Source organism: Neofelis nebulosa, chromosome 13, assembly GCF_028018385.1.
Source record: "Neofelis nebulosa isolate mNeoNeb1 chromosome 13, mNeoNeb1.pri, whole genome shotgun sequence".
NCBI lineage: Eukaryota > Metazoa > Chordata > Mammalia > Carnivora > Felidae > Neofelis > Neofelis nebulosa.
Genome location: NC_080794.1, coordinates 70,287,698 through 70,311,191, shown reverse-complemented (window position 1 = coordinate 70,311,191; position 23,494 = coordinate 70,287,698). Strand labels below are relative to the sequence as shown.

At 38.6% G+C, this 23,494-nt stretch overlaps 1 long non-coding RNA gene across 1 annotated transcript in view; it reads left to right on the top strand.

The window, feature by feature from the left end:
- Positions 1 to 9,374: 9,374 nt before the first annotated feature.
- The window catches only part of LOC131493347 (uncharacterized), a 29,028-nt gene continuing 14,908 nt past the window's right edge, over positions 9,375 to 23,494 (top strand). Inside the window, exon 1 of the long non-coding RNA XR_009252579.1 lies at positions 9,375 to 9,929. This is a non-coding gene — a long non-coding RNA (uncharacterized LOC131493347). The remainder of the gene's footprint in view (positions 9,930 to 23,494) is intronic.

The window sequence follows — 23,494 nt, the reverse complement described above, 5'->3', positions numbered from 1 at the left end:
GCCAGATAGGAATGGGAAAGAGTATTGGGATTGGTAGGTCACAGGCTAACTGTATGTATATGAGAATTAGTTTATTTATATTAAACAAGCAAACAAGCCTGTATAGAGATAAACATTTTGCAAAAATATTACACACAGTTTGAAACAATTGAAACAATATGCAAGAGTATACATTTTTAAATAATGATCATTTTCCCGTTTTATTTCTGGGAGGCATCTTGTGTTAAGTTCTGTGTACTTACATAGAATTTTAAACATTATTTCAAATATTATTATGAAATATATGCATACAAGAAACAATAAGGATTGATGTAATGAATATTTCTTTACCTGTTTTTACTCAGCCTTACCAAATTTATCAAACTCCTGTATTTCAGATAGTTCCACATTTGTTTTGTTTTATGCCATACACATTATGTAGTAGGTTGAGAAATTTTTCATTCCATCTTTCTTTCTAAATATACTCATAGTCCGTATACAATTACCCTTCTAGCATTGTCCCAAGTCAGTACATCTAGGATAGTCATTTTCAAACTGACCACGCATTATAATCACATGGGAGCTTAAAATAAATCTTCATATTTATGTTAAGATGTTTAAAAATGTAATTGAGAGCTTCTCAGTCTTTGCTGGATATCTACATAATTTCAAATTATGTGCCCCAAATTACTTAACTATTACAAAGAGGACAAGGGTGACCTCACAGTAAAAAGGTCTGGATACCACCTTAATTATGTTATCAAAGATAACATTACCAATATTAGGACAAGATAACATCAGTGTGCTTCCTGACATGATGCATTGAAAGCACATAACATCACTTTTCTAATGTTCCTATCAAAAATTCATAAACTAGATCTAATCTTGAGGATGGCCAAGACAAACAGGACTGTCTACATAATAACTGTTTTAATACTCAGGGCCAGCACTTGTGTTTGAAGTAAAATGAAAGAACTATAAACTACTCCTCCCATTTAGTGACTGCTCAAAAGGTGTTACTTTATAAACACACATAAACAAATGTGAAAGAGGGAGACTAGGGAACCTAATAGGCACCTTCTCACTCTTCAGACATAATTTCTTTCTGCTTTCAAGCATATATTCTTATATTCTTGATCATATAATCTCATCACCAAATATACACTTAGCAATGCACTATCATAATTTGTGTATCAATATATCTTCTTTTGTATGTGATTTTTGAATGTTTCATTGTATGATTATATCATAATTATCTAGAGTTACTCCTACAGGGTTTATTACGGAGTAGAAAATCCTCCAGGAAATGCTATTCTATTATGGATATTCTATATTACAATGCATCTGCTTAATTTTTGTCTTAGGCTAAATTGTAGGATTGGAATTACTGATCAAAAACTTTTTTTTTCTCGACTGTTTTCCAAGGGCTATGGCATTTCACGTCAGTTTTATATTACCTATAAGTGAGATAAAGAAGCATTTTATGTATTTATCTAAGTCAGTAAAAAATGTGTATTAGAGAGATCTAAGTAAAAAGATTTTTGGCAGAATTCTAGACATGAACATCTAGATTGACCCAGCGAACAATTCAGAGTCCCCGTCAAGTGTATATACATTGAATAGTGTCCTTATCTGTCAGTGATGTTCTTCCAAAGAGACTTATATTTTCTAAAAGAGTCACCATTACATTGAACAGCCATAATTTCTAGAATGGAATTTTAGTACTATTTTATAAAATCATAACTACAGCAATGAATTATTATGAAATGCTAATATAAAGATACATGGTTCATTTCTCTCTCTGGATCTTCTTCCTTTCCTATTGGGTGCATTTCAAAATCATGTGGCTGTACAATATTGGGTGACAAAGACAAACGTGACTTTTCACTTTGAAAGTACAATTCCTGTTGACTCCTAACAATCATGTCTAATTTTTCTCTGTTTATCCTTTCTTTCCTCTTTGCTTTTATCCCTTTCCTCACTCCTTTCCTCCTTGTCCCTCTTCCTTCTTTCCTCCCTTCTTCCCTCCCTTCCTCCTTCCTCTCTTCTTTCTTTCCTTCCCTCCTTACATGCAGTTGAAAACCATCTGCTTAATAATTAGCTGTGGAGTTTGGACAAGTATTTTTGGAATATTCTAGGTAGAATAAGTCCACATTTTACTATTGAAGGAGAGCTGGAGTTACCTGATGATGTTGTGCATTCATTTATACTCATTCTTATTAGGTTTGTATTTGTTTATTATTTTTTTGGTTAATGTTTAGTAAAACATTGGGTATCCATACTCTTTCATAAGACTAGAACCAAAGTCATAAACTATCCAGTGAAGAAAGCGTTCGTATAAAGCATCTTATTTAATGTTGGAATTTTTATTCAATATGGAGCCTAAGGATGGATTGTGATTTGAGTAAGTTTATGGTCAGGCAGTGGTAGCGCCTGGACCAGATTCCAGTTCATTGTGATTCCTAGATTAATGCTCTTTCTCTACTCTCTGTTCCCTGATTTTTTATTTCTTTTCAATTACTATTGGGTAAATCCAAGAATTATGCATCCTTTATTGCATTTTATCAAGTCTTTCTTTTTACTTTCATTGTCTTAATTTTCCTTTTCTCTTTCTTTCACTGCAAAGAACGTAAATCTAAAGGCTACCAGTTCCTTTCCGTAACAAACCCTGCTCTCAATTCTGTTTTCTCCAGGCTATATACAAGCACTGTGTGTAATACAGTGATATCTGTTTGAAGCCCAGGACATGGAATATGGAACCTGGCCTCCACTCTCCACCCTTGAATAAAAATTCCCCTGTCCTATTTGCAGAATATTCCTGGCTAATTTGGATCCTAGGAACGTACATGGTCTGTAAAGGATTTCCTCAGTTTTGCTGCACATCAAGTTCCTGTGCTAAGTTATTTTTGTGTGAATTGTATCCCTTAACACAGTTTGTACAACAATCCCTTTAAGAGATAGTATTATACCTAATTTGTAAATGTGGAAAACTGAATCTCAGAGAGGCAATGATAATAATTTATGTTTTAGATAATGCATGATGGACCTAGAATCTGAGGAGCAGTCTGTCAGACTCAGCCAGCTGAAGCTTGATTCCTTCTCTCTTCAGTTTCAAGTGTGTGCGTGTGTTTGTGCGTGCGCGCATGTATGCCGGAGTATGTGTGTGACTGCATATGTCTGAGTCCATCCACATATAGGTGATGTTTGTATCTGAAATGTGTGCATGTGAATCCATACATATACGTGAACAGGTGTATCCTAACAAGGGAGAGAAGATATTATAATTTCAAGGGATGTGGCTTCTGGTACAAAAAGGAAGCCACATCAAAGGAAGACTAACCTTTGAATAGTCTAAGCATCTCTCAATACAAGTAGAGCAATGCCTATTCTCAGTCTTTTCCAGGGGAGGAATGAGCTCTCATTTCATTTTTTTATAGGAACATCTATCCCTAGCCGGCAGTTTATGAGCAGCTTTCTGTCGTGGGCAGGAGCGCTGGCTCACTATAATTAATTCCTTTCTCACCCCCACACTTGAGAGTGAGAAATGAAAGGGCACTAAAGGGAATGCAGTTACAACCCACAAAGGAGCTACATAAAATGTTACCTTTTGGCTCAACACACCGCTCCCTTCAGGAGTCCTATTCCTAAGTCCCCATCTCAGCACTGAACACCAAGTTTATTGCTGGCTGAGACCCAATGACAGATTCGTTGGCAGTCACTCTCCAAGATTTGGTAGGGATATTCACTAAAACTTTGCTGAAAGTAAAGATTTTGTGCCAAAGGTTTTCCCTTATACCATATGTGTTATGTATAAGATAAATAAAGGCAAAGAAAAGAGATGAATTATTGGTGGAATTTAAACCTTGGAGTCAGAGAGTTGGGTGTAGTCCCCACACTGTCATGTAACAGTCTAGAGTAGGGTTCAGTCACCTAGACTTTCTGGACTTCAGTTTCTCTATTTGTAGCACAAGCATTGCAATACATGTAAGATTTGTGGGAAGGTTAAGTGAGTAAAGTGTATATACTGCCTAACACTGTGCCTTGTACACAGTTCTCAGTCCTCACAATGATATAAATTAAAAGCAATTAAAATGCTTCTCCCATTTATCTTCCCATGTACAATTTACAAGGCGCATTCACATCATGTTGTTTTATCCTCAGAGCAATCTGTTAAGACAGGCATGCATTCTTTTTTTCATTTGAACATGTTTCATAATTGATGGATGGCTTGGTTGGCTGATGCTCTTTCCATTGTAGTAGATGCCACTAGGAGAAGAGAACAGTGGCTCTTTTAGCTCTGGATCATGCTGGATGGCTCTGTGAGGAAAACCTTCAAAACACAAACTCTGCTCCTTTCCCATAGTAGGACACATGGTCTTAAGGAACAAGGGCCTTACAAGGGCCAGAATCCTCACCCTGACCTTTCAGTCTGTGGTAAGCACCTTGTGCAAAACCTCAATCTTGTTTCAATTAATACATTTCATAATGTTAGTTCTATTGACTTCTGTGTTTCTTTTTTTTTTCTTTTTTTAAATAAGGCAGTGTTTTCTGTGTGTAATGTATTATTTGAGGTTCTATCTTCCTCTGTGAATCAGGAAAATAAATTATGGAAAGAGTTGGTACAAATCCAAGGCTTCAGTTTGAGTTTTCCTCCCAGGGGAAATGCCCTGGGGTTATCTCAAGTGGCCGCAGAAGAGTACATGTAGAAGGCTTATGCAGGGAAGGGAGGATTCTATGGTAAAATGCAGATATCCTTCCCTGGTTCTCCTAGCAGTCTTTGGTAATTTGGAGAAATAAGGAAAAAGAAACAGGTTGAGTGATCCATTCCCTTATAAAAGGTGAGAGAAACAGAGACAGAACTGGGTGGCAAGGAGAATATGAAAAACTTTGTTAGCTTTATACTTTTGAGCTTTCTACCCTTGCCAATTTGGAAAACAAAGCACGTACATAGTGTCATTATTATTGTTTTAATCAGCATAATGCATCCATCTACCCATGTTTTTTAAAAAAAAATTATGTTTATTTACTTATTTATTTTTTTGAGAGAGAAGAAGACAGTGCGAGCAGGGTAGAGGCAGAAAGACAGAGACACAGAATCCAAAGCAGGCTCCAGGCTCCAGGCTCCAAGCTGTCAGCACAGAGACTGATGCAAGGCTTGAATGCACGAACTGCAAGATCATGACCTAAGTTGCAGTCGGACACTTAATTGACTGAGCTCCCCAGGCACCCCGATCTACCCATCTTTAGTTTATTAAAACCCAAAATTGTTATCAATGCATTTAGGTGAACGGTACCATTCTTTAGTTCTGGGAACTGACCTCTTTCAAATCATGGAATGTCTCCTTGTGCTCTCATGGATCCAGGGTGGAAGACACTAATTGGAAGTCTGTTCCTCTGACACTCATCCATTTATTTTTATTTGTTTATTTTTAAATTCATCTGCAAGCACTTACTTGCTGGGCATTTACTTTGTGAATGGAGGAGCTATCCTAAACTCATTATTACTGGATTCCAAGATAGTCAGGTGAAGTCTGTGTTTCTGGAGAAATGGAGAGAATCAGCACAAGTAGTGTAGATGGATCATCCCCAACCACTGAAAAGAAACTAGAATGTTCCCCGGGACTAGGTGGTATGTATGGACACCCAACACTCACCACCTGCTGTACCAGAAGATGGTTCTACCTTGACATGGTCTGGCTGGAATGTGACTTTTGAATATTGAAGAATATTCAAAAGTATACATCATGATCAGATGGTGGTGAGGGAGACAGGTGCCATTTAAATCTTGGGTGAAAAGAAGCCCATGCCCTCTGAACCTCAAAGGAACTGGGCAATCTGATCCCACATTTTGGAGATGAAGAATCTGAGATTCAGAGAGAAAAGATAACTTCACCTCAGCTTCCCATTGGGCAGCAGGGGCATTAGAACTCACAGCTTCCCATCCCATGTTTGATGTTTTTGGTTTGATTTTGTTTTCCATAAATCATACTGCCATGAAGCATTAATACAAATAATCACAAAGTCTTAATTATATCATTATATGTTACCTATGGGTTTTTTGGGGGGAAACAAAAATTAGTTCCAAGAAAAAGGACCATTTAAGTTGAGATGTGATAGGTAAGTAGAAGGTTGGCTAGGTGACAAATGCCAGGGTAGCACTGAATCACTTTGAAGGTGTTGGTTCTCTAGGCAGAAGGATTTTAGTTTAATTCTACAACAAATTTGTGCGTTGCATCCCATCAAAGGTAAAAGGCAAGAAAAATCTTAACAAAACCAATCACTGGGATTTTTTTCACAGATGTCTGTGATGGGCTGCCGATGAGGACCTGATGTCCTTAGTCGAACAGCCTGTGAGGAACTATTCATGACAACAACCATGTGATGAGCTTGGAAGGGGCCCTTCTCTAGGTGAATCTTGAAATGACTGTAGCCCAGTCCACAGCTGGATCACAACCTTATGAGAGAGGGTCCTTGAGCTGAAGGGTCCCAGATAAGTCATACCCAGATTATGGTTCCAAAGAAACTTTGAGAAAATTACTGTTGTTTTAAGTTGCTCGGTTTTGGGGTAATCTGTGACTTAGCAGTAGATAACTAATAATGATTCCTTGCTGGGATCAAGACATGTCCAGTCTCATCTTCATATGTCTTCTCCTTGAAGTCTTTGTCTAGACCCTTGAAAAAGAGGGTCATAAAATTTCTTCTCATAATTTTTCTTAGTGAAGATAGACATCAAACAAACCATTAACCACACAGCTAGAGAACTTTGTCTTTTTCATAGTCATAAAAGTCTGAATCTGAGGTTAATTGACATGGAAACATCCAGTTATTCAGAAACTATGCCTTAATAGTGATACTATTAAGGGCCTCATGTTAAAAAAAAGGCCCGTGAGGCTTCTCAGGCCTATGGTACACTGCACCTTAGGCTATCATAAGGTCAGAAGCTACTTTCTGGAAGGGAGTGGGGGCTGGGGTCATATTAATCTTCTCAACACAGTCTTTTGTAGCTATAGACAGCCTGCTTCGATGGCATGCGTTGTTCCCAGTGAGTTGGTTTCCCTGGCTTCTTTTAAGCCAAGGATCTCCAAAGAAAAGGAGAGGTAATTTGTGATCTCCTGTAAGCCTATGGAAGTTTTTACGCTAATAACTAGGGAGACCGTCCCCTGAGGGATTTGGGAGCAATCCCTTGCCCTCTGCCTCCCACTTCTCTAAGGGGAAATATTACTGCCAAGTTTATTCTGAGAACAGCTTAAAAAACACATACCGAACAGCATGTCCTGGCAAAAATAAAAGCAAGAATGAGGATAGGCTATTTCTAGATAAAAATTTAAAAAAATATATATGCAGAGAAGAAAAATTAAGCTCATGCAAATTTGTGACTTCTCCCACAGTTGTAGGGACCTACATACCAAGAATTTGGTTTTCTTTCTGTTTGCTTTCATATTTTAATTGTGCAATGTTTCAAACTTATCCAGAAAAGAAGAGAATAATATGAGATCCTGAGTACCTTAATTCATCCTCAATAATGATCAGCTCAATTATATGTAATCTATATTCTACTTGACTCCCACCCCCAATGTACACACTGGGTGTGGACTGTGGATTATTCCTTATGCATTTCTAAGACAATGTACCACTTGTTTCTGTGTGTGTGTGTGTGTGTGTGTGTGTGTGTGTGTGTGTCTCCCCCTTTCTTCCAATGCTATTGCAGTGCTATTTTTTCTCTTCTAGTACCATGGTCTGGGATGAATGCATAGGTACTGAGGTAATGTGATTTTGCCTAGATTTCTGTTTGCTAAACATTGTTTATTGAATCCTCTAATAATGCTTTGAAGACAGTACTATTACTAATTCCATTTTACAGATGCAGAGAATGGTCTGGTGAGATGACATCACTTGTTCAAGGCCACGGAGATGGCCAGTCTATGACATGAAGGAAAATCTATCAGAAAATTGATCAATGCATTTTAACAAATAGTTATACTCTTTCCTAAAAGAGGTTTGTTTTCTTCTTTCCTAAAATAGGTTGGATTGTTTTCCATGCAAGAGGAAGCCCTCTTTTTTTAAAAAAATGAGCCCTCATTTTTTATCCATTGCTGAAGTAGGGCAGTGAGAGGCTCAAAGACCTGGCAGGGATTATGCTGAGAGGGCGTTGTGACCACTAGCCACCGGTCAGCTCAGGACATCCATCTGGGGTGCTGGGGAATAAAAATAGGGGAGGAGAACAGTTTATTTCAGCTCCGATTAGAATCAGAGCAAAGGAATCAATGTTTACCAAATGAAACTTGTCTAGAATAGCACTTATTTCCTAAGTCCCATAGGTATTACAAATTGAAACAGGAAATGAGAAGCTATTAAAATAAATGATCCAACAGTGTTCTTTTAAACAACTATCAGCACTTTGATAAAAAGGAAACTCGTACCACCCTCTTCTATATTTTCTAAGCTCAAACTCCTAGAACTTACTTGGTAGGTCAGCACTAAATTTGGGTGATGACTGCTAAGTCCTAGACACTAGTACTTAATAGAAGCAGAAGTTAAAAACAATTTCTGTACACGTGGGTGTTTTGCTTATAGGTAATTGGTTGCTAGAGGTGGAGGAAATTTGAAAACATGGCTATAAGAAAAAAACATAAGAGGCAAGTATTACATTTTATTTAATTTAATGTGCTGGATAGAAATGACTGAGCCCATTTCCTCATGAGCTTTAAAGAAGGTGTTGTACCTCTGTTAATATTGTTTCTTTCCTCACAGTCCATGGATGTATCTGTGAAAAGTGCAAGGGGAGAACAATAGATGTAAAGTGAAAATAATGATAATAGTCATCATAGCCATTATAATCATAATAATAGCCTCTTTTCCCAGTATTATTTCTCATTGGTACCTAGAGTTATGATCCTTCTGTAGGTTTATAGGACTGAGGGCCTTTTTAAAAGTTTTAAAATGTTTATTTATTTTTGAGAGAGAGGCGGGGGAGGGGGGAGAGGGGCAGAGAGAGAGAGGGGGAGATACAGAATCCAAAGCAGGCTCCAGGCTCTGAGCTGTCAGCACAGAGCCCAATGTGGGGCTCAGACTCAGGAACTGTGAGATCATGACCTGAGCCAAAGTCAGACACTAAACTGACTGAGCCACCCAGGCTCCCCAGGGCTGAGGGCTTTTCAAAACTACTTTAAGGAGGATAGACTAAAGGTTACTATAGTAGGTGTTTTAAAAGTATATGAATACATCCTATAATACATACACACACGCAACTGAATATATACCACATTTTATTTATACATTCAGTTATCGATGGATGTTTAGGTTGTTCCTGTATCTTGAGTCCCATGAATAATGCTACTGTCTCTTCAATACAATAGCTACTCTCAAATGCTAATCTCTCTTCAATACTCTGACTTCCATTATTTTGGATAAATTCCCAGAGGTAAGATTGCTTTTCAAATGGTAGTTCTATTTTTAGTTTTTGAGGAACCTCCATACTGTTTTCTCTAGTGGCTGCACCAGTTTGCATTATTACCCGCATGGTGCAAAGGTTTCAATTTCTCCACATCCTCACCAGCACTTGTCTTTTGGTCTTTTTGATAATAGCCCTCCTGATAGGCATGCGATTATATCTCATTGTGGTTTTGATTTGCATTTTCTGGAAATGAGGCACTACTAATTAGCAGGCATAAAGGTTCACTTACACAAGACAAATAACTTCTAGAGATCATCTGGACAACAGTGTACCTATAGTCAACAGTACTGCATTTTACACTTAAAACTCTGTGGAGGGTAGATCTTGTGTGAAATGTTCATACCACCAGTAAAAAGAAAAGTGTATGAGGAGATCTAAGTCATTTTGTAATTACTTCTATAGATCATGTGTCTTAAGTGGTTCCATGAAAGTGTTCTTGGCCTGAACCATGTGCATCACAGCTTTTATAAATGATGCATCCAGTCTATAGGAAGAGGTAAGCTCCATTTTTCCTCTACATTCTTTCTTCCTGTCTTGATGTTTGCTGGCAGGAGGAAGGGCTGATTGAAATGACTGGTTAGTACAGTGGACAATTCCTCAATATACTAAAGTTAAAATTGTGGTAAATTAAATGAATAAGAAAGTTTAAGAGTTTTTGAAGGACTCTGGCTTTAGTTTTTAAAGTTATACATGTATCTTCTGCAATTAAGTTCCCAAATTAAAGTTCCCTTCATACTTTCGAATTTGTATCTTCCTAAGGGTACTTAGCCAGATATTCCTTCAAAGACCTTGTGTAGTTTATCCCCAGGGAGGCTCATTCACAGGGATTTACTCAAGAAGTAACTGTTATGTTTGCAGGATGTTTGACATCCAAGCTTTTGTTCTTGGCTGAGCTGTTAGTAACCTTGGGAGAAGTCCAGCAGAAGTGGCTGAGCAAAGAGGAGGGCAGGGATTGATTGCTTCTGTGCATTAAAACATTGAGTGGGAGCAAAAAAGCATTGCTTTCTCAGAGCCTTGCAATTATTAATACATGTCAATACACACATGTACTTTCATAACAGACTGAATACAATTCTCATCACGAATCCTGTGCTTCTGTATTGTCTTTTAACAATGTGGCAGACTTAAGAGTTAGCATGTTGACTGCTAAGTGCAAGTTGTTTACCCAAATGTGGTCACACTGTGGTGAAAAAATAGATACAACAAGAGTCAGGACTTTGGGAAGGCTATTAACAAAATTAAAACCAAACACTTCTCCCAAAACTTCTACCTAACTGATCCAGAACCTCCCATTTGGAGACTTCATTCCAAATAATTATGGATCATTCTCTTATTCTCTATTATTTTGTGAAATCTATTTAGATCTAGATGAGCTAAATTAGTAGAATTCCTCCCACATACAAACAGGTTGATTTGAGAAAATATATCCAGGGTATATCTGGGTGGTAATTGCTGGTATTTCTGAAGCATTTAGTTTTTAAACAGTTATCCTTCAGGGATGCCTGGGTGGCTCACTTGGTTAAGTGACCGACTTCAGCTCAGGTCATGATCTTGCAGTTTGTGAGTTTGAGCCCCGGGCCGGACTCTGTACCCACAGCTCAGAGCCTGCAGACTGCTTTGAATTCTTTGTCTCCCTCTCTCTCTGCCCCTCCCCTGCTTGTGCTCACTTGCTCTCTCTCTCTCTCTCTCTTTCAAAAATAAATAAACATTAAGAACAATTTAACAATTATACTTCATATTTTGGGCCTCTTCAATTTGTAAAAGCGTTCCAGTTTGCTAAAGCCCAATTTCTATAAATAGGTTTTTGAGAGTATAGTTAGGTTGTGAAACAGAGTAGGCGCATGACAATGCCCAAAGCAAAATCTTGGATGAAATAGTACACAGGTCATCTCTAACCCTTAAGCTGTCTTGGTGTAGTAGAAAAAAAAAGGAAAGAAAGGAAGAAAGGTGCTTACCCTTTCCTGAATACAGTTTACTTTCCTTAACAGAATATGGTGATAAGAAATTAATTTGTTTAAAGGAAATTAGGTATCTTACTGCTGGCCGTGTGAATGTTTTTCTTAATAACTACACAAAGATCTGATGTTGGCGATGTGCCGATGCCCTTTAGTGTGTTACTATTCTGCATTACACAATCTGCACAAGTATATGCACCGGCTCCGTGGTTTGATGGTTAGTGCTGAAAGCTAATGAGGAAGGCTTTCATTTCCATTTCTTAGGTCCTGCAGACTGAGAGTTGGGTGATGCTGACCATTGTGGTGGCAGGGGTGATGCTCTGATACCTTTACCTGGCAGGGGTGGAATGTTTAGAGGTTAAAGGGGCCCCTACAGAGTACCTTGAAATACCAATAAAATATTAATATTTCAGTCTGTATCAGGCTTCATCTTATATTAGATTTAATATTAGCAAGTTGAATCAAGCTTTGAGGATTAAATAATTATGAAAGAAAGACTTTAGCTTGAGAAAAATTCAGCCCAGTAATTGAGTGTCTTGATGACAATTGGGTAAAGTGCCCCTCTTAAAGCAGCAGAGTGTCTATCTGGGTCAGGTTTCTACAGGAGTGGAGGTTGATATCTCCTCCTTCCTTTGAGGTAAGGTCAAATATTAGCATTTGAGTTAACCAGGAGCTCCATTTCCACCAAGGGAAGAAACCAGAAAGCTGAAAGCACCTCCAGATGTCACTAAGGCTATCCATATGTACTCGTTTTCTTCTCCTTCTATGCATATTGTAACATTGCGCTTGAAACCAGCTATGACCTTTACACTTGTTTTGTCCATTGAAATGTAAATGAATGTAACTCTACAGGTTTGGCCTCCCCTTGAGATTGACTTGGAGCAGAGCTCCCTGATAATGGACTGGTACTATGAGAGAGAAATAAACCTTTTAAGCCTCTAGGAGTTGAGAGTTCTCAAATGTTAGTGCTCATCAGAATCACCCAAAGGACTTTTTGAACAGATTGTTGGGCCCACCTCTAGAGTTTCTCATTTAGTAGGTTGGTAAGAGATGTGAGGAGCTCTAACAAGCTGCCAGATGATGCCAATTCTGCGCATCCAAAGTCCACGCTTTGAAAACTGTCTCAGGCTATCTTGACCAGGCAGAGAAGATGCCCTGATTTATTTAAGTGAACATAAAGGATGACCATGTATTGGTAATTTACTCTATGGTAGACATTGTATTTCTTCACTGTAACCCTAAAACTATGTTGCATTAATATCACCCATTTTATTGAAAACTCAAGACTTCTAGAGCTTACACTATTGCCCACAGTCTTTTACATAGTAACTGGCAGATATGATATCTCAGGCTGCCTGATATTAAATATGAAGCTTATATTAATCTGTTTTTGTATGATTCAGACTATTTTGGAGGTGTTTGATCACCTAAATAACGCTGTCTATCAAACTACTGGGTTTTTGGAACATTTTCTCATGTAGTAAGATTATACTGAGTTACTTCATTTCAATATAATTATATTTTAGGATAATTAGGTTTTTTTGGATGTGATGGAGGCCGCAAAGATGGATAAGGTCCAAAATGTTTTCAAAGAATTTTCAGTCTTTTAGAGTAAGTATCCCCAAAGCAAAGCAGATTATAAATGCATTAGGACGAGAATAAACAAAAGACTCTGGGAGTCCACAGGAGGGAGGGATTCCACGGATGGGAACCTGTAACAGTGACAGGTCTTTAGAGCAATGTGAGAAGGAAACCGTACAATTGCAATACTGAGCTACAAATCACCACTGAGAAGATTGGTTTGATCCATAATTTCTTTAATTAAAAAATATCCTTGGGACACTTTAGTTCTTTAAAGGTTAATTAATAGATGTATTGAGTGCTATGGTGAGGATTAATTGAGGTGGTGCTGGAGGAATACTGAGGAACTGAAAGCATTATGTGGATTTTCTGCTAGGTCATTTTCCTGTGAGACAGCTAAATATGATGGCAGCGACAAGACCAAATCCCAAATAATATTTCTAAGTAAATTGCTTAAATCCTCAATCTAGTTGTTTTTTTTTTTAATCTAAAAATGTAATAGCTAATAAGTTTAGGAAGTGCACACAGATGAAAATGATTTGTGGAGATAGTGATGTAAAATATGTTTGTCCCCAGATTAGGTCCAATAGAGTAGCTTAGTAGCTTAGTATAAGTGGGAAGGAATTGGAATTTCTTTTGGAAAGGATCGTCTAGCATCTTGTGCCTTCCATAAAATAACTGGCACTTTTTAAGAAGCTAACATTTGCCAGAAACAAATGGAGCTGTTTTTGTGATGCTTTTTTCACACAAACATGTCACAGTGAAGTCAATGTGTCAGCTGCCTCATAAATTTGATTGGGTTTTGAATTTCACTTTATAGCAATCGCTGCTTGAGGCATGTCCAAAATGTTTTGAGACTGCCAATAAAGCCACTAGCTGACCATCTATAGAGACATCACTGTGAAGTGCCCTGATTGTTTTTTCCTCCAGATGTTCTCCACAATATTCCTCCCGTGAATCGCTAACATTTCTGTAATTCCAGGCTGACAAGTGGGGATTGTGGGAAAGTAGGTGGATTTCACTAAGCAGAGTCTAGCCACCAATTCCATCATCCCTTCTGTGGGCAAGAGAAATGAGGTCAACAGGGATGTGGATTCTGCACTGAGACCATTTGGATTAAAATTCACAACTTCACCTTTCACTAGGGAAGACTGAGCATTATTCCTGTTTGAGGAAATTAAGATTGTGATGGACTTTGGATTTAGACAGACTTTGTCAAAATCTAAGCTTTACTACTTACTGGCGAGGCATCCTTGGATAAGTCCCTTAGCTTCCCTGAGGTGAGGGCTGTGAGTGCTAGGAAAGCTTTGTGCAAGACATGGATGGGCACGACCTGGAATATGTGAAGCTAAGATATTGAAACTCCAAGGCTGCATTTGATAACATAAGTTTAAAAGGATCTGACTGATGTGGACATTCTGGTGGGATGGAATTAGACAGGAAATTTGACCATCTCCAGATGAGAAGTATATTAAATTCTCTGCAGAATTTCCCCTTTTGACATGAATTCACTGGATTTCTCCCAGGCACCAAGGTTTCCATCCTTGTATGTGCTCTCCACTTAACCTATATTATCCAGTGTGAGGCTGAGGGTGACAACCTATCAGAGAGAAAAAAGAGGGAAGCAAGGAAAGCATTTTTCTTTGTGTGTATACTTTAATTTTTAAAATGTTTTTATTTATTTTTGAGAGAGAGAGAGTATGAGTGGGGGAGGGACAGAGAGAGAGGGAGACACAGAATCCAACGCAGGTTCCAGGCTCTGAGCTGCCACCACAGAGCCCGACCTGGGGCTTGGGCTCACAAACCACAAGATCATGACCAGAGCCAAAGTCAGACATTTAACTGACTGAGCCACTCAGGCACCCCTGTGTGTATGTATTTTAATATAGACACCTAGACTCAAAAGCTCTGATATACCTGTCTTTTTTGCAGTCAGAACTCTGCTGCTGGGTCTCAAGATTTTGACTTTTCCTCACAGCCAGTGGGTTTGAGTTTAATATTTGTAGGGGAAAGTTTACCAGGCGTGGTGAAGAGTTTGGTTACTTCAGTGTAAAAGGGAGAAACTTACTGCTTGTAGATTACTCATCAGACTTTAAAGCCATGCCTTTAAAAAAAAAAATGTTTCTTTATTTTTGAGAGAGAGAAATAGAGCGCAAGAGGGGAGGGGCAGAAAGAGAGGGAGACACAGAATCCGAAGCAGGCTCCAGGCTCTGAGCTGTCCGCACAGAGCCTGACACAGGGCTTGGACTCATGCACCACGAGATCAGGACCTGAGCGGAAGTCTGACACTTAACCAACTGAGCCACCTAGCTGCCCCTCAAGCCATGCCTTCTAAAGAGTCTTGGGAGTAAAAAAGGGATTTCTGTGGTGGTGTGTTCCATTCTTAACATTTTTTTTAAATTGTCATGTCTGAATCTAACTGGTTTATGTGATTGCCCCCGCATGTGTGCCAGCAAATGATTGCGTTACTCCTCGTCCCATCACTTGAAATGTGGACTTAGAATATTCAGTAGAGAACACATTTTATTTCCACTAACATGTCAAGTCATGAGCATGGGAATCAATATTATTGAACCCTAAGGCATAGCCCATCTTTACTTTTCAGACTCTGCCTTAGTTGGGGTTTGACAACTCTAAGACAGTAGACAGTAAGGGCTAGAGGGGGTTGGAGGTGGAAGAAAGGCATGAAATGAAGTATCAGTCATTTCCTAAGTCCATGGCTTTTCTATTTCTTTTCTTGAAACAGATACAGGCTATAAAAAGGGTCATATTTAAAGTGAGTTAAACGGAAATTTTATTTGAATAATCACAGAACATATTGTCTGTTTCTACTTTTTTCAGAATCTCTAAATTTCTCACATGGTATTTATTTTCCCATATTATAATTCAAGATGTCATATTTTTAAATTTCAGTTTACTCAGTAAAACCTATTGCAGTCTGTCAGACACTTGTTAACTAAAGAAGAATAAGATTGCCTACTCATCCCAACCTGATCCAGTGGCTTGAACTAAAAAAAAATAAGGAAAAACACAAACAATTTTGACAAGCAGCACTGTTAACAATGAGCTGAAGTATCAGTGGATATATTGGGAAATCCTCCGTAGAAAATATTCCTCCGCAGAAAGCAAGGATTAGCCTTCCAGGCTTATGAGAGAAGATTTATCAGTATCACCCAAATTAATTCTAAAGAATGGTAATCTACGTTACAAAAAGTGTGTCTTATCATTTGGGAAACATTACGTTAAGCATATTTAACTTTAGGAATTGCCAGAGGCTTTAACATACTACTGCACATTAAGAGAGTCCGATGTATTTGACAATAGGAACATTTTTCTCTTGGGCTTTATTTCAGGACTAATCTTCAGTAGAGGGCATTTAGGGAAGCTGATTCAGTTGCCTTATTTTCATATTGATTGTTTCAATGTGATAAGTAGAATAGAGCACACACGAAGCCTTTAAAGGGTGGTATTACAAAGGCACATCACGTGACTTTATGTTTTGCAGCTTGGTGTTTCTGTCAGAGTTGTAAATGAATCAAGGCATTGAGCCAGAATGAATAGCCTTGCGCGGTACTCTTCGATGTTGCCCCCGCCTTTACCCCATTAGTCCTTCTACCTAGTATTAGTGCTTCTTCCTGAAAACGGTGTGGCTTTTTTTCTGGGGCGGGAAGTAGGAATGCAGTGCTAAGTGTAATAAGTGTGCTGCCCCTTTTATGGCTTCCCTTGCAGCTAGGGACTCAGTTATGGTCAAAATACATAAAATGAGAGCACTGATAGTAAAGGTCAAGCATCGTAATAGGAGACAATTCTCAGGTACCAGATCTTTCCATTTCTGCTTGCATCAGATATGTTTAGACTTCTTGTGTCCATCCTGTGAAGGTGAGATGAGAATAATGAGGATGAAGGTAGCAGAGCAGGATGGAGGAAAATGGTTTATTGGTGGCTACTGCCTCAACTGTGAGTCTTCACAGTAGATACCACTATCTTAGGAAGCTTAAAAATTTCCATGTAATGTATTTATTTGTATTCCCCGATATAAGCAACTTTGCCTTATTTTCTTTATCCGAACTCTTTCTTCATAGTGTAAGTGTTCGGGATGCCCAGGTGGCTCAGATGGTTGAGCACCTGACTCTTGATTTTGGCTCAAGTCATGATCCCAGGGCCTTGGGGGTCAAAGTCTGCACTGGGCTCTACCTTGAGCGTGGAGCCTGCTTAAGATTCTGTCTCTCCCCTTCCTCTGCCCCTCTCCCCTGATCACACTCTCTCTCTCTTTCTCTCAAGTAAAAACATAAAAAATAAAATAAAACATATTCTAAGTATTCAAAATCAGCAAGGACCTTTCTTTGAATGTTTTGAACTGTGATCAAAAAAGTTAATAACTTTTTCTAACATATAAAGCATTCAAACACCTTCAGGTTTGATTTTTCTTCACCTGTGTGTGTGTGTGTGTGTGTGTGTGTGTGTGTGAAGGCTAAGCAGGTCGAAGACTGCTAAGAAATTTGCTTATGTTCTTCAAAGGCACAAACATTAGACCTGTAGTTTTGATAATTAAATATACATATATTATAAATATATAATATATAATATAAACATATATATATATATAATGGAAAGTGTGTACTGTGTAAATGTAAATATACAATATACCATACATCTAAATATAAATATATATATATATAATGGACAGCGTATACTGTCCATATGTAACTGTAAATATAGTTAATAAATTAGAATCCTCACATCCAGCACATTCACTAATCAATGATCATATGCCATTGGCCTGCCCATGCAAATAGTCACATGAATTCTGTGACCCAAACCAGTGCTGAGTCAATTGGTAGGATTACTAATATCTTTAAAACTTTTTGTGCCTATTGTGGGACAAATTGTTTAATATGGAGATTGTTTTTAACTTAAAGACTACTGATTTGAATATTTATAAAATAAAGGAAAAGCGCCAGCAAAACATAATAATAATAATAATTTAAAAGACTTTAAAAAAGCAATTATTATTGGTTAAAGCTTTGAATTTCCTGGACCATTTCAAATAGGATTGTTCAACTAAGTTGCTCCGTCTTTCTGTAGATTGCAGTCTGTTTTTTTTTTTCCTTCCTTCCTTCCTTCCTTCCTTCCTTCCTTCCTTCCTTCCATCCATCCATCCATCCTTTCTTCCTGCCCGCCTGCCTGCCTGCCTGCTTGCATTTCATTCTTTTTTCCTGTTTTATTCTGGCTGCTGCTAAATTTTGTATCCAAGTAGCCATGCAGCTTGGCTAGCAGGGATTCTGGGAGCTGGTTACATGTTCCTGGGGCTAAGAATTTCTATGAAAGACTCAAAATTAGATAGAGAGATATAGATATCCTATTAATTGCTTTGTAATCCTATCTCTGATGGGATCAAGAAAAGTTATAAATCTGTATTGGGTATCATCATTGAGACATATTCTTTGCTAATGTACTTGTTGTAGAATGATATCTTGCTCTTTTAGTTTTCAAATCACTCTAGTGAAAATGACAATGTTTCATGTTTGTTGAAATAGTTGAGAGTCCCACTGAACTTTGTTCAGGAGGAGGCATCATAAGGACATTTACAGAAGGGATAAACTGAGGAACAAGGCTATACATTTAACATTCCAGGTGCTATTTAATCACTGGCTAAACAACTATGTGGTCAGAATGTGTCAGAGACAGTTAACGAGTAATATTTGGAATAAAAGAACTTTCAGTCTCCTTGAATCCTGACTATGTACTTGGGGATAAAAGAATACATAGAAATGAGTTGTATATCAAAGTGCTAGATTCCGAGCAGAGGAATTTTTTTAGGGTCTTCCCTCCCCCTTCCTGATGGCTTCCTTCGTTTGTTCACTTCCCTCTACTCTTTACCTTTCCCCCTCAGGAACAAGATGTTGATTATCATTTATCTAATGGCAACTCAGATTAGCACCTTCGAAAACATGCCAAGTTTTAACCTAGAATTCGGGGTATCTTCATCTCAATTGTCTTAAGATCCTTTTTGTTGTCTTTCTTTCTAAAGGAGATTTCTCCTCAATAAATTGAAGCTCATTTCATTTTAAAATGAAGCAGCTGCACGTGGTGTTAAGTCCGGGGACTGTTGTGTATAACAGACTATTGGTCGGATAAAAGCTGTGTCTAATGGGAAGTAGGATCAATTTAGCAAATTGCTGTACTAATTTCTAATGATAGCCTGATTTGAAAGACCACATAATCCTGTGTGAAAATCCTAAAATTTTGGTAATTTGGGGGAAGGTTTCAAGAAACCACAATTAGAAAAAAACTTGTTTGTCTTTTGTTTTGGCTGTTCTTACTGTGATGCTGAGATATGATGTTGTTTGAGTATAAGGATAAATACACTTCCCCATATTCCGGAGTCTACCACTCTATATCAGAGGCCAAGATAATGGCAGGGGCTACTCCTAGGGATTCAGTCTAAGGAATAAGTCTGCAAAATATTTGTAACTATTTCCCCCCGTGTTATAAATGCTAAGGCCTGGAGAAGAGGAAAGAGTTCTTCTTGGTTCCCATTTGAGAAAAAAGATTAATCCTTCTATTAAGAATTTATTTTGGATCAATGGATAGAAACCTCCTGGGCTATTTTAATGTCAGAGATCACTCAGGTCAACACATTCTCTCTCCATCTCTGAAATGTCTCATGAAAAAGGTTAAACATCTGATATCATCCAGAGGTCTGTAGCTAGGGAGTTGGCAGAACTGAATTCTCATCCTAGTTTCATCACTGACTAGTTTGTTACTTGAAAAATTTCTCCAGGTATTGGAGCAGCAGGAACCTCAACTGTAAAAGAACAAAAATAAAACCAACAGTCCCAGGGATAGCTATAAAATTCTGTGGGATGGCCACCAAGCCAAGCAATCTCATGCCTTCCACAATACGGTATTCCCAAACTTGTGGACACTCTATACCTTGTGTTGTATCTAAGTGTCTTAATCATGGTATATAAGAAATGTGAATCATATGCATTTGAGGTAGTTCCCATACAAGCTTCTCCATCATACTCAGTAATGGTCAATCAAGACTTCAGTAGATGTCAGAAATGTTGGCACCTGGTACTTCTGTGGTCGATAAAGTCAAGTCAAAGAGTATAGTGATTAATCATATGGGTTCTAAAGTCTGTTGACCTGTTTTAGAAGTCTAGATTCTCTCCTACCAGTCGTGTGAACTTAGGCAAGTAATTTAACCTGTCAAGGCTTAATTTTTCTCACCTGTGAAATTGTGGCATCATAAACCAACCCTACTGAGGAAAATGAAAATGAAATGGGAGCTTTTATGTAAATCATGGTGCTAGTACATTTAGGTGATCCAATAAAGGTTAGCTATTATTTTTACCAACCCAAACCTTTTTAACTGAATCATATTTAGAAGCTATAAAGTACTGTGTAAAATATGACTGAAATTTCCAGATGGGTTGTGGTATTAAGGTATTTCCCCACTTTATTTTCCTTCTGTAAGCATCTGTAAGCATCATTAAATTATGCTAATAAACACTGACTCATATCCTCCACTTCTACCTCTGTCCTCTTAAATTTTTGTCTTTTTTTTTTAGGAATACTTTATTTCACATAATAGTTCCCTTGTGAGCAATTTAGAGACCTAAGAGAGCTTTCTCACTGATTATTTCACCTCCATTCTGTTAGAGAGAGACCTCCAGGTAACCAATTCAGACCCACTAGGTTGTTAAAGCCAGACCTGTCATTTATTTCTTTCTCAAATATTTATTGAGCAGTTACCGTGTTTCATGTCAACGTCTAGTTGTAGTAGTGGATAGTGAGGATATTAAGGAATCCAACTTTCTCTAGTCTCAGTGAGTGGAAGTCTGCTACCCTCCTGAATTCGTTGCTGTGAGTGTCAGAATTAAAATTCTCAGGACCTGCGAAAGCTCTCCATGGAGGGTGGTTGGGGGGTGATGAGTTTGGAAAGAGTTAGCAATCAGTCTCTCACTCCAGAGGGTCCTATTACTATAAGTGGGGTCTGTAACCTGAAGAAAAGGGCTCATTTTTTTCCCTTAATTTTTAAATTGTTATTTTGTGGCTCATGGATGTCCCTGTCTCTCAGGGTATAAATAGCAAAGATTTTATTCTTCTCATTCCCTGTTCTTGGATTCTCCCTCCCTCTTAACTTCAGGTCTCCACTCTGCACCACTCTGCATTTTCTCTTTCCTGAGCCTCTCCATTAAAGGGATGTTGCAAAACATGCAGTTTTTTTTTTAAACAAAACATTTTGTTTATGATACTAGTAAATTCTCTTTGGATTTGCCAAATACCCACTGTGGGTCTGAAGGATTTATATGGAAATTAAGGCAGCACTACATCTGCCTAATTAGACAGATGTACTCATAAAAGGAGCCCCGTGTCTGCTGGAACAGGAGGAGGATTGGGCTGGGGAGGAGGGGGCTGGAGCTCTTCCTCAGCTGTGAGGAGCTGTTAGCACACAGGCTCTAGTCTCCTGGGACACTTCCCTGCTCCACAGGCAAAGGGAGGATAAGTTCTTTTTCACAACCAATAAAGTACTCAAATTAACCTCCCTCACCACTGTGACATAAGTAATGCCAACTTTAAGGAAAGCAGTTTGCAGATTTCCGGAAGAATGGCAGAGACCTAGCCACTTTACTGGTAGAGAGGTTCTATACTTGTGTTGCACATGAGAATTACCTGGGGACCCTTACAACTTCTTATGACTGGGGCCACCTAAGACCAATCACTGTCTTTCAGCATCCTCCCAAAATCAACTTGAGGGGGAGGATATAGGTCCCAATGTAAAAGAAGAAAATCAGAATTTAAAATTGTTCCCCTGTGGTGTTCACCATGCCTGTTAGAACAATTTAGCAACATTGATGGGCCAAATCACCGTTGCCCGACCTCGTCATTTGTAACTAAAAGTGGCATACAAGTGCTCAGAACTGATAGGGGTTCACAAAACACACACAGCACAGAGCAGGAACAGAGAGACAAACACTAGCATGTTTAGAAACTTCAGCCACATGGGGCGCCTAGGTGGCTCAGTCGGTTAAGCGGCCGACTTCAGCTCAGGTCACGATCTCGCGGTCCGTGAGTTCGGGGCCCTGGGCTGATGGCTCAGAGCCTGGAGCCTGCTTCCGATTCTGTGTCTCCCTCTCTCTCTGCTCCTCCCCCGTTCATGCTCTGTCTCTCTCTGTCTCAAAAATAAATAAAAAACGTTAAAAAAATTTAAAAAAAAGAAAAGAAACTTCGGCCACACAGCTACAGATACATATTCAGGCACACAGATTCATTCCTAGAACCTCATAAACAGGTTCCTAGACATGTGCACACTCAGGTGCACATAAACACAGAGATCTCATAGGAAAGAGATCCACAGATACAGTTCACACAGACGTAAGTATTGAGACACAAATAAACAAACACATGCATGTTTGGATGCATACAAAAGCCCACATGTATCAAGTTAGCCCCAAACGTACAGCAAGACCGTTGGAGATACTCAAAAAGAGAAAGCAGAATTACAGAATTAACCTCATGGTTAATTATATCTCAAGAAAGCTATTGAAAAATTAAGACTAAAAATTGCAGAGATATACTTAGACAACCAGCAAACAAAGATGTAAGAGGGCACAGACACACTCAGGAAATATCCTGTAAAAGTTTTGGGCCTTTTCTATTTGTGTGCGAGTGTGTACAGGTTTTTGGAGTGGCATTGTGATGTTCTCTGCTGCCTCTGGGTGGAAATACTTTTGCCAGACTCCATTGCAAGTTCCCTGGCCCCTTGCCCAGATAGAGAGTGTGGAAGACAGGATTGAAAGTATAGTCTCCAAGGAGAGAATTATCCATATTTTTCTGGAAAAGGAGATTCTATTGAAAAAGTTCCTCTCATGCGAATCTGAAAATTTGAGGAGCAAGTAAAGCATGTTTAATTCAGGTTTGAAATAAAACATCCTGTAGCAATGATAATTAAGAAGTAATACCGGGGCACCTGGGTGGCTCAATTGGTTAAGGGTCTGACTTTGGCTCAGGTCATGATCTCACCGTTTGTGAGTTTGAGCCCCAGGTCGGGCTCTGTGCTGACAGCTCAGAGCCTGGAGCCTGCTTTGGATTCTGTGTCTCCCTCTCTTTCTGCCCTCCTCGACTTGCACTCTGTCTCTCTCTCTCAAAAATAAACATTAAAAATATTTTTTTAAAAAAGAAGTAATATCTTTGTGGCCTTGTATAGGTACAAGTTGTCGCATACCTACTAACCAGTTAATTATATCACAGAGCTGTTCCCTATGATCTCAGTTGAACTTCAGAGTGATCAAATGAATAAGAATTATGTTTGTAAACATTTTACACTCATTGAAATTACTGTCCAAAGAAGCTATGTAACATCCAGCCACAGAGTTGAAGGTTTTGAAGTCAAATTCACATCTGATAGACTTGTGAGTCAGTGCTCTTGACAACGTGTGCTAAGTCCTCTGCAGACGCTGGACTTGGGGTTGATCTTATGGCTCATCTTATTTGCATATGGGAAAACTGAAGAACA